The following is a 12,092-nucleotide window of genomic DNA, read 5'->3' as shown; positions in this document are numbered from 1 at the left end:
AATGAGCCATTGTCAGACAAATTTCTTAATTTGTCCTATATTGTTGCCTTTGTATAATTTCAAAATGTAACTACATCCTCACAGGTACTAAATAAAACTTTTAGAGAGGGAGATTTTTCTGTTACATGTCAGGTTGAAAAACATTTCTCAGCGTTGGATTCTCTAAATTGTCAATACTTACAGACTACCAGATTTCCAAGGTTCACCTTGAATTCTAATTCAATCATCTGTGCCCTGATCCATCCAACACAGACTACATTGTCTCCGAATTAGTAAGTAAGTCATTTTGTAAACCGCCTTTCTAAACCAGGGTCACAAAGCCCTCGAACAATCAAAAGCAATACACGTTTTAAAATACTTACAAATTTCAAAACTCTAAGATCCAGATCATGTTGTGACAACATTTTCCTAAGTTTAGAGATTTTTCTCAGTTGAAGGAAACAGTTTTGGTCACTTTTCTGCAGTGTTGAACAAGAGACATGTCTTTATCAAATACAACACCCAGGTTTCTCAGGCTCAGTTTGACAGACTGGCCTAAGTCACACAAGTACTGACTCAACACTGGAACTTAAACATCAGACGCAATAACCAGAGTTTCAGTTTTGTCCACATTTAGCTGCAAAGTGTTTTCACTCATTGTTGGATTTCTAGCAAACAGTTGACTAAGCTGTTCAGCCTCTGGGGCTCAGTTGGATCAAATGAGCAGTAGACTTGGATGTCATCGGCAAAAATGTGATAAGAAACATCAGGAAATCTCTGAATGATTTTACCGAGGGGAATCAATTACTTCAGAAATAATAAAGGACTCAAAACAGAACCTTGAGGGACTCCAGACAACAGATCCACTGACTCAGACCTTATTTGGTTGGCAGATAAGTAAGTGAGCAAGTCATTTGTATTTATATAGCGCTTTTCCAGACCAGGGTCACAAAGCGCTTAAACAATCAAAACAATACTCAATAAAATATATACTTTAAAGGTCAAGTTAAAACTCACAACACAACAACAGGAGTTCCAGAAAATCAAGGAAAAGCCTGAACAAATAAAAATGTTTTAAGATGTTTCTTGAAGGTTCACCTTGAATTCTAATTCAATCATCTGTGCCCTGATCCATCCAACACAGACTACATTGTCTCTGAATTAGTAAGTAAGTCATTTTGTAAACCGCCTTTCTAAACCAGGGTCACAAAGCCCTCGAACAATCAAAAGCAATACACGTTTTAAAATACTTACAAATTTCAAAACTCTAAAAGGCCAAGACATAAGACAAACACAGGAAACCCAGTAGACTAGGAAAAAGCTGCACAAATAAAAAGGTCTTAGGATTCTTCTTGAAGGAGTCTGCAGATTATTTCAAATGCAGAGGGAGAGGAAGATTGTTCCAAAGCTTAGGATCAACAGACTGGAAGGATTTTTCTCCTCTGGTCCTGAACTGTGTGCGAGGAACCATCAGTAGATTCTGATCCACAGACCTCAGAGCCCGAGCTGGGGTGTAAGTCTGGATCAGATCACTGATGGAAGGTCTGACCATGAATAGATCTGAAAGTAAGAACCAGAATTTTAAAATGGATCCGGAAAGAAACTGGCAGCCAATACAGAGTTTTAAGGATTGGGGAAATGTGAGTTCTTCTACTAGAGCGGGTCAGAATTCTTGCTGCAGGCGAGACAGATCCTTCTTGTATAGAAACGAAAATAAACCTTTAAAACAGTCCAAACGAGAAGACAGAAACGCATGGATTACAAGCTCCAGATCATGTTGTGACAACATTTTCATAAGTTTAGAGATTTTTCTCAGTTGAAGGAAACAGTTTTGGTCACTTTTTTGCATTGTTGAACAAGAGACATGTCTTTATCAAATACAACACCCAGGTTTCTCAGGCTCAGTTTGACAGACTGGCCTAAGTCACCCAAGTACTGACTCAACACTGGAACTTAAACATCAGACGCAATAACCAGAGTTTCAGTTTTGTCCACATTTAGCTGCAAAGTGTTTTCACTCATTGTTGGATTTCTAGCAAACAATTGACTAAGCTGTTCAGCCTCTGGGGCTCAGTTGGATCAAATGAGCAGTAGAGCTGGATGTCATCGGCAAAAATGTGATAAGAAACATCAGGAAATCTCTGAATGATTTTACCGAAGGGAATCAATTGCCTCAGAAATAATAAAGGACTCAAAACAGAACCTTGAGGGACTCCAGACAACAGATCCACTGACTCAGACCTTATTTGGTTGGCAGATAAGTAAGTGAGCAAGTAATTTGTATTTATATAGCGCTTTTCCAGACCAGGGTCACAAAGCGCTCAAACAATCAAAACAATACTCAATAAAATATATACTTTAAAGGTCAAGTTAAAACTCACAACAACAGGAGTTCCAGAAAATCAAGGAAAAGCCTGAACAAATAAAAATGTTTTAAGATGTTTCTTAAAGGAGTCAGTAGATCCATCAAGCGCAAAGAGAGAGGAAGATTGTTCCAAAGCTTAGGAGCAACAGTCTGGAAGGATTTCTCTCCTCTGGTCCTGAACCGTGTTCAGGAACCACCAGTAGATTCTGATCCACAGACCTCAGAGCCCGAGCTGGGGTGTAAGTCTGGATCAGATCACTGATGGAAGGTCTGACCATGAATAGATCTGAAAGTAAGAACCAGAATTTTAAAGTTGATCCTGAAAGAAACTGGAAGCCAGTGAAGAGTTTTAAGGATCAGAGAAATGTGAGTTCTTCTGTTGATATATACATGTTGAATCTTTGTATCTTAGACAGCATTCCTATTGGGGAAAAAGACACCGAAACCAAAACCAAGTCACCCAAAAGGGGACTCCTTAATCTGCATTGCTTTTATTTCTGAATACTAGTGTTAATGTTCAAATTGTATAAATACCCATCCCTGCTGAACAAAAGTCTGGGAACTACTCAAAAATTCAGTTAGGCTCGAAGTCATTGGCTACCAGGGTCCAACTTTATTGGTAACTTCTCGGTGGAGCCACAAACACACACACCTCTGGAGAATTTAGTGGTTGAGACTCTTTTACAGTCTCAGGAATCCCTCTTTTCACAATTTCATGCACAGCTTAAGTTGCAGTGTTACTTTCACAACATCGAACCCGCTAATTCCTGTGAATCCTGAAACAAAATACCCTCAAGTCCCCCACCCTCCTTCCCCACCTCCTCCTCTTTTCTTTCCCTCTACCCTCAACAAAAGCTTTATCTGCGATTTCTCTCATCAAAGGCCCACAAAAGGATGAAAAGCCCATCTTTGCATGAAGGCCTGATCCTTACAAGGCCAAGCAGAGAGTTTTGCTGTGTCTCAAATCGCATACTTGTGTACTCAAAATTAGTATTTTTAGTGCGTAAGTGCGTCTCAATTCTTAGTATGCGAAAATTAGTGCTCCATGCACACTAAATTGTCACTAAAACGCCCACAAAACTGAGTATGGTTCGATGGACACTATCTACACTAAACGACTCCACCTTAGTGACGTTGTAGCAGAAGTTACGTCATATATATATATATATAAGGTAAGGTAGAACTTTATTGATCCCTCAGGAGGTCTCCTTCGGGAAATAAATTTATATATATATATATATATATATACAGTATATATATATTCATATACTTACAGGTGTATTTTCAGCAGCAGTAGAAGGATGACACGTCTTCGCTGCTGATACCAGCTTAAATATCTCGCCAATATTTAGATTCTCATATTTTTTCTTTATTTCTTCTTCCAAACTTGCAAAACGTGCTGCCAGCAGGTGGCGATAGTGTTCCTACAGCTGGTTGAAACATCGTTAAATAGAAGTAGAAGAAGAAGCTGTCGCTTCATTTCCTGTTAGTGTGTAGCAGCAGAGTTTGATTTGAGACATACTATCTGTGGAGAATTAGTTACTAGTTAGTATGTACACTATCCTGATGCATACTAACTTCTAGTATACTAAGAGAAGTATGCGATTTGAGACACAGCACAGGTGTGTTCAGGATGTGCTCAAATGTAGCAATGCTGAATTTCACTGACTGTAGACAGGAGGTCTGTTGATCATGGAAGTCGAGAAGAAAGAATATTGTGTCATTAAAGCAATTCAAATTAGATTATTCTTACTTCGATTGATGACATCTTGCCAGCAGGACATAAGATATAAGGGCTATGATCATGTTTCTACGACTGACACAGTCACCTGTTACAAAAACCCTGCCGCTTATGTTTCCTGGTCTGTCAGACGTGTCTGGTTTTCTTCAGTGCTTCATGGTTAAGACAACAAGTGTTTTAATAAAACTGTTGTTAAGGACATAAGATATAATTGAAACAAACAAAGCTTCCACTTCAGGCTTTTCTTTGATTTTCTGGAACTCCTCTTGTGTTCTCAGTGTTATATTGACCTTTAAAGTATATACTTTATTGAATATTGTTTTGATTGTTTAAGCGCTTTGTGACCCTGGTCTGGAAAAGCGCTATATAAATAATAATTACTTACTAACTTACTTCTAGTGATGAAACGTTAAAAAAAAGAACAAGGATACGCAACTTGAGAGTCTCATTAAGAGAACAATAATGATCTATAGTTGACATTTTATGTCCATGGATGTCACCCATGGTGGGCGCTTAAAAGAAGATGCAGTACCTGTACCTGCCTGATTCATGGAACGACTACACATTACTGGGAACCCTTCGCAACAGGCGGTAGAGGAGCGAAGGAAGACACAGGAGGAGGTATTAGTGCAGCAGTTGTTTGGGCTGGAGAGATTTTTCAAGGGTTGATGTTACATTGTATTACATTGATTTTATGTCACACATGTTACTGTTCATCTGAGTGTGACCAAAACACATGTAAAACAAGAAAGAAAAAGGGTATGAATTGTTAGCAGCCTGACACAATAAAACATTTGCTGCAACAAAACCTATGTATTAGGGTGAAATACACTGAACAATCCAATCAAACTTGCATATTGTTTTCTCTGTATTTTTTTTTTTTTTAAATCAGCCTGTGTGTGGTTTGACATATTCATATTCATATTCTTTTATCTACATTCCCCCATATAAATGTTTTTTTCAATCAAAATTGTAATCTTTTTTATTTTTCCTTTTACCAATAAGGTTTCTTTGCTCTACTCCACCAGATCATTTTAGTTTTATCTTTGTAGGTAGATTTCATTAGTTATACAGGGGGTTCAGAATAGATGACCTGCAAAATGAACAGGCCACCTTTTCTCAGACAAAAATGACAGCTATCCCATGAAGACCTAATGTTTACCTGGGAGATAGCACAGTCAAGGATACATGTCAATTAGACCCATCAAGCACAACAGAATATTTATGTGCTGGCGGTGACAACCAACATTGTGCTGTTGTCTGCCTCCTCAGTAACTATCAAAACAAACCCTTGGTCAAAGCTTTGGAAAAAGTACTGTGAATTATGTTGCAATGAACCATTATAATAACCATAAGCTTTAATTCCATCTACAGCTATTTTCTTTTCTTTCTTCCGCCCCACAATTTACTATGTAAATATTAAATTGGTTAAACCAGGTAATTAAAGTTCAAGTTCAAGTTATTTTATTGTCAAATATGCATGTATTAAGACATACAGCATAAATAAATAATAAATGAGATTGTAGTCCTCTCTGACCCACGATGCAAAACATTAAAGACATTAAACACTTAAAACAATTAAAGACTTAAACAGACATTAAGACATTCAAGAAAATAAATAACCAACAAAATGAAATAAATAATCAACAAAATTAAGTAATCAACTAATAAACAGAATATAAACAAAAAACAAAGTTAATGCACCGATAAAAGTTAAAGCAGAGATGAGAGTGATGGTAGGACAGGGAGGGAGTTGAGTCTCCTGACAGCCTGTTGGAAGAAGCTGACCTTTGACCTGCTGGTGCTGGTAATGCAGCTACTCTTAAATTATAGGAGTGGCTTTCACGGATTAGCAGGGTTCCGTGCTTAACTTAAAGATCTGCAGTCAACATATTTTTTTACACCTGGGTATCTCAATCAACAATCACTGCAAATGTTGGCTGTGCAGATAATAATAATAATAATAATAATCTCTATTTATATAGCGCCTTTCTAGACCAGCGCTTTGACAGCCATTCAATAACAAACAAAAAACACAGTAGGCTGCCAAGCCAGGAGGCTTCTGGGTAGATGATAATTAATGTTTTTAATTTGGGAGTATTCTCTAATTGAATGTCTAACCCTCTTCGTGTAACACAAGTTTGGGATTCTCTCGGCAGAGCCTTCTCCTCTCACAAAACATACATCTTGAAAATATGATGGTGTAATCCAGTGACTTTGTTGGTAAAATGGACTGATGGTATGAGAGCACTCTCCTCTTTTATGCCAAGTGTAAAGCAGTTTCACCGAAGGTTCCTTACGGATTACATGTAGTACAGGCAAAAAGTTTGGACACGTCTAACAGACTCAAAGCTTTTGCAATTTTCTGGTTTGGCTGATCTTTGTTGATCTCTTAATTAAGCTGATTGGTTCTTGTCATAATATGCATTCGAACATTTGTTAGGAAGAACATCCTGTGCTGTAAATTACATTATACTAAAAACCATTACACAGAAAGAACTGCAGCTCATTTTGTTAAGTCTGTAAGGTGGCACAAAGGGAGGCTGAAAACTTCCCGTAAATTAAAAATAGGTCAAATTCCAATCCCTGATCCCTGACATTTACATCACGAATTGTTACTATTGTTACTTAGTTTTAGTTTGTGTTGATTTATTGTTGTGTCCGTGAACTCTGCTTGTTCTCTCTGCCTACAACACAGAACAGTGAGAAATATAATCTTGCTTTTAATGTCCTTTTCATGTGAAGAAATAAAACAAAAATAAAACTGATATGATATATGTTTCATAGATACTAAATAATAATGATTTACATCATTTCCAACTATTTTCTTAATTATAATTTCCATTTGCTTTAACTTTTTTACTCCCACTCTTTTGGTTTTCACCTTTATAAACATTTTTTTGTCAAGGCGTGGAGACGTTTTTTTTAAGTATTGAGGCAAAAAAAACTGTTGGGCGTTGATGTGTACTTATGGGTAATGATTTGTTTAGCTGCTGTGGCTAACATCCGCTCATTGCATGTGTTCACTGCAAATGTCTAAAGGCCAGAGGATAGTGGAAGTGAAGAAGGTGTTAAAGAGGTTCCATGGTGTGAATAGCGTGGCTCGAACAGGAAAAGGAACTGTTGTTAGACTGTCTGTCTGCATCGTTCAAAAGCCACTGGGATGTAGGAGACATCGTAAGTTACACAACTGGAAGTTGACAAATGCATGGATATACATGACGGTCAAATATAACACCTTTTATTCGGTTCATTCCCAGAGTTCCAGACTTAAAAACAAGGTCTTGTTTTGCTGCAGATCATTAAAAGCGTCGACAGCTGCGTGGTGGAGTGCGTGCAAACGGAACTCACATGCTAACTCCGACATGCTCTCTGCTCCCGACACATTTTTCGTCGCTGGGTGGAGACACGAGGGTCATCGACACATTGCTGCTGAGCTCCAACCGGTCCGTCACCTCCCTGCCGTCCACCTCCAGCAATTAACAGTCTTGGCACGCTGGTAAGGGACTCCACCCTTGACATTGCTACTGTTAGATTCAAATTATTATTCACTATACCTATTCGCTATACTTAAATTAATGCTAAAAGATAATCAACATATAAAGTATAAATTACTCGCTTCTTCTAAGAGCTTAAAACGTTTGACTACACATTCAAAATCAACAGGTCGAGGCAAGCTCGGATCAGAATTAGAGATACGACACCTTTAGTGTCAGCAGGTTGGACAGGTTGATCAGGAGGGCTGGCTCTGTGGTTGAAGCTGGACTCACTGGTGACAGTTGCTGAGAGGAGATCATTGAACAAACTACTGTCCATCATGGATGATGACAGTCATCCTCTGAACACTGTCATCAGTGAGCAGAGAAACAGATGGAGCACGAATGCTCCTCCCATGATGCAACACTAATAGACTCAGGGACTCATTCATCCCTCGGGCTATTAAATTGTTCAATTCTGAGTTCGGGGGCAGGAGTGGAGTGAAAGTATCTGGATGTTCTGTTCCATGTTAGTCTTTGTATCTTTGTCTTTGTTGTTTTTCTTTCCTTGACCTATGTTCTTTGTCTTTGTCTTTGGACTTAGATTGTGTCATCTTGTTCTTCCTCTTTATGTTCTTCTTCTTATTTTATTTTTTATGTATTATTTTTTATTGTTTATGAAAAATTGCTGGCTATTGGTAACAAACAATTTCCCGAAGGAGACCTCCTGAGGGATCAATAAAGTTTTACCTTACCTTACCTTACCTTTAATTTAAAACATCTGTTTATCTGCAAATCACACCTTAAATCGTAGATCAAAGAACGAAGCAAGACTCACCCGGGAAAGGGGGGATAAAAGACGGAAACCCCCACCCGAGAACGTTTGAATGATTAGATTACAAGAAAACAAATCAGGATGTCTCTCTATGGGGGATCGGGACACAGGGAACTTGAAAGAACCATTTGGCCGGAAAGGACGACCCCCTGGGTGGGAAATTTGCCTTAAATATAGCGATGTTTCTACAGGGATCAATAAAGTTTTACCTTACCTTACCTTACCTTACAGATCGGGGCCTTTTCTCCCGGGACTATTTACCTGTACAGTCGCCGGGACAAAGTGTGTCCGATCGATCGTAAAGCTTGTATTTTGTTTGACTTGAAGCGGTGAATAAACGACCCGTGACACACTCTTGGTTGTTCATCTTTCTCCACGAAGCGAAGCATAAGAACCGGAACTGGAAGTGACGTCGTGTTGGAGCGACGGAACGGACTCCGTGTTTTGATCGTTTTACCACTGCACACAACTCCGACAATTTTCTGTTTTATTGCTGCTTCATGGAGACTACTCATCACGCAATTCTGAGTCCTTCAAATATATCTTCCAAATCTTGTTGACATGAAAGGACAAAACTTCTGACCATCAATCATTCCTTTAAATCATTTCTGCCTCAGTGCAGTTTTGTTTAAAGGACTTTTCCTTGATTTTCTGGAACTCCTGTTGTGTTATCAGTTTTATCTTGACCTTTAAAATATATACTTTATTGAATATTGTTTGGATTGTTTAAGCGCTTTGTGACCCTGGTCTGGAAAAGCGCTCTATAAATAAAAATTACTTACTTACTTACTTCCAATTTCTCACGATTTGGCTCCTTGCATGATTTAATTTAACATCCCGGTAGACACAGTGTATAAATAGAGGGTGAAAAAAGAAACATACCAGTCATACTTTCTTGTTTCTCTCATTGCACTCAATCTGTCAATCACAGATTATACGTGACACTGCATGTTTGTTGTCCAGCTTTATTAAGAGTAGAAGCAGGTGACGGGGTCTGGGTGTGTGGATGGCGTGACAAGAGATTTTGGGACTGAAACTGTGGAGCCACGTGACGACACGGGTGGGAGAGTGGAAATAAAGCAGGAGCCGAAAGTTAAGTGTAGAAGGTTACATTGTAAAATAGGTCACGGGATGTAAATAGGGACCAGCAGGCAGCCATGGATAGAATGATGATGATCTCTGAGGAATTTCAGCAAATAAACCATGTAAATGATGTTCGACTTTAACTAATAAAGTGAGTTTTGTTTAAAGTTCTGTTTAGAGATCCTGATTTATTGACACAACGGGTCAAGGTTACATTAGTTCTGGAATAAAGCAGTATTGAGATTTTAGATTTTAGACAATATTGAGATTGGAAATACTTACTCCCTAATGACAAAATAGTGAAACTGCAATGCAATGGCCTTGCTAAGCAGCTTCCACATCACCGCTAGTTCTTTTCTTTATTGTATGTGAAGTGTTACCGCAAGAGGTGCTCCATTTTATGTCATTTTATCATATATTTTAAATCTATCTATCTATCTAGTACAATAACTGAGCTAAGAATGTTACCAGTACATTTTTGCACCCAGCAAGCAACTGACGCACAGGTTATTAAAACACAAAGCTCCTCTTTTTCTTTTCTTTTTCTCTGGCAGTCCCAGCCGAAAAGATAAATATTAGAATTGTTCTAAGGTTCAACACACTCCAGACCTGTTTCCACCTAGTCTGTACCAACATCCTCAAAATATAAATATTATGTGTTATATATATATATTTTAAAACTTATTCTTGTTACATTCAGGTCAGAAAGTAGAGATATCTTCAGAGATACATTCCTACCAATTAGTGAGACTGATTCAATGAATCAATTGTCATCCAAGTCTAAAATGAGCTCTGACAGTGAACCATTTTAATTCTTTATCTCAAAATCTCTGCAGTGCAAAACAGTTTTTCTGGTCACAGTATGTTAGTATAACAACTCATAAAATAATGATTGTATTACCACTTGTACGTGCTGAGCAATGAGGGAGATAACTCAAAACAGAGTAGGTGAAAAGACTTCGAAAACGATTTTCTACTTTAAATAATTATGAATATATTAATCCACTGGGGTTTAACATTAATATAACAATCTTAATAAATGAAAAGCTACAAATACTGTCAAAAATCCATATTCAAATAGTTCTTTATCACATTCAAACCTGTTTCAGGCAATAGAAAAACATGAAAGTAGTGATCTTGGAGGCTTTTGTATTTTTACATGAGTTCCCTATCCGTTGCTTTGCGCTGTTCTAAAAGCTACATGATAACTTTGTGAAATTCTATGAGAACAAAGTTAACCAGAGTGTGATCCCCCCTGTGGTCAGGATGGCTCTGTGATCACCGATGATGTGCTGAAGTCCCGATCAGCAGGCCAACATGACGGGAATGTTGTTATTGATATGACATCTCTGCGAGGCCGCAGACGTCCTGGGTGGGCGAGGCTTAACTGGACAATATCCATGACTGGCTTTGCGCTTTGTTCCCTTTCAAAGGGGGATATCCAGCTCTGATTCGGTGTCCACATCGGTTGCCAGAGTACAGTCGAGAGCTTCATTCGGAGGAACAGGATCTTCAATTGACAGAAGTGGGGATTTGTTTGTGCCTTTGATTCTTTATTGAGACTCACATTCACACACACACACACACACACACACACACACACACACACACACACACACACACACACACACACACACACACACACACACACACACACACACACAAACACAGGTTACACTTGCAAAACAGTGAGAATTATTGTGTATTATTATGAATGATAAGTAAGTAAGTAAGTAATTTTTATTTATATAGCGCTTTTCCAGACCAGGGTCACAAAGCTCTTAAACAATCAAAACAATATTCAATAAAGAATATACTTTAAAGGTCAAGATAAAACTGATAACACAGCAAGAATGAGCAGGCGTTGTTTTTAAAAAGGCGAGTTTGATATTCTCAGTTTGAAATTTGTTAAAAGTGTTTAAAAAGAAGTACCTGTTTACATGCACAAATTTAAGGAAACCTAAACAAAAAATAGGGCATGACAAAATACTTGACTGGAGAGAGCAAAATACAACTGCACAAAACTCTCTTTTAACTCAAACAATTACCTTAATAAATGTGCTAAAGCCCCGCCCACTGAAAACAACATGTCTTTCTAGATTCTTAATCTTGTTCACCATAACCTAGTCAAATCTGCTGTGATTGGTCAAGCATCAAGGTTTGTCACACAGCGTCATTAATCCCGCAAAAGTCTCCACTTCCAAGGGACTTGTTTTATAAACAAAGGAAGGGGTGATTAGAAGAGGAGTGAAGCCATTATTACATCATAATAGACTCCACTCTCGAAACCTCTCGTTCCCTGAGATTTCAGACGGGAGAGAACTTTTTAAAGTGAAAAAAAAAACATCGTAATGAAGAGGGACTGTATCTTGGAAAAGATCAAAGTTCAAAGCTTTAAACAAGGGAGTAAATCAGGTAAGTTAGGTTTTTGCATTAGTTGCCATTTAAGCAAATCCAAATATAATATGGCAAAGATGAAATAAAATATGAATATTCAAGGTTCAACAGTAAAAATATGTAACAGTAAAGTGTGTAACAGTGTGTAACAAAGTGTGTAACAGGTCTGGCAGTTCTGGTCTCAGTACTTCAAGATGTTGAATAGAACGAGGCTTC

Source organism: Callionymus lyra, chromosome 13 (assembly GCF_982586985.1).
Source record: "Callionymus lyra chromosome 13, fCalLyr1.hap1.1, whole genome shotgun sequence".
In the NCBI taxonomy this organism is placed as follows: Eukaryota; Metazoa; Chordata; class Actinopteri; order Syngnathiformes; family Callionymidae; genus Callionymus; species Callionymus lyra.
This window is presented reverse-complemented; position numbering follows the sequence as displayed.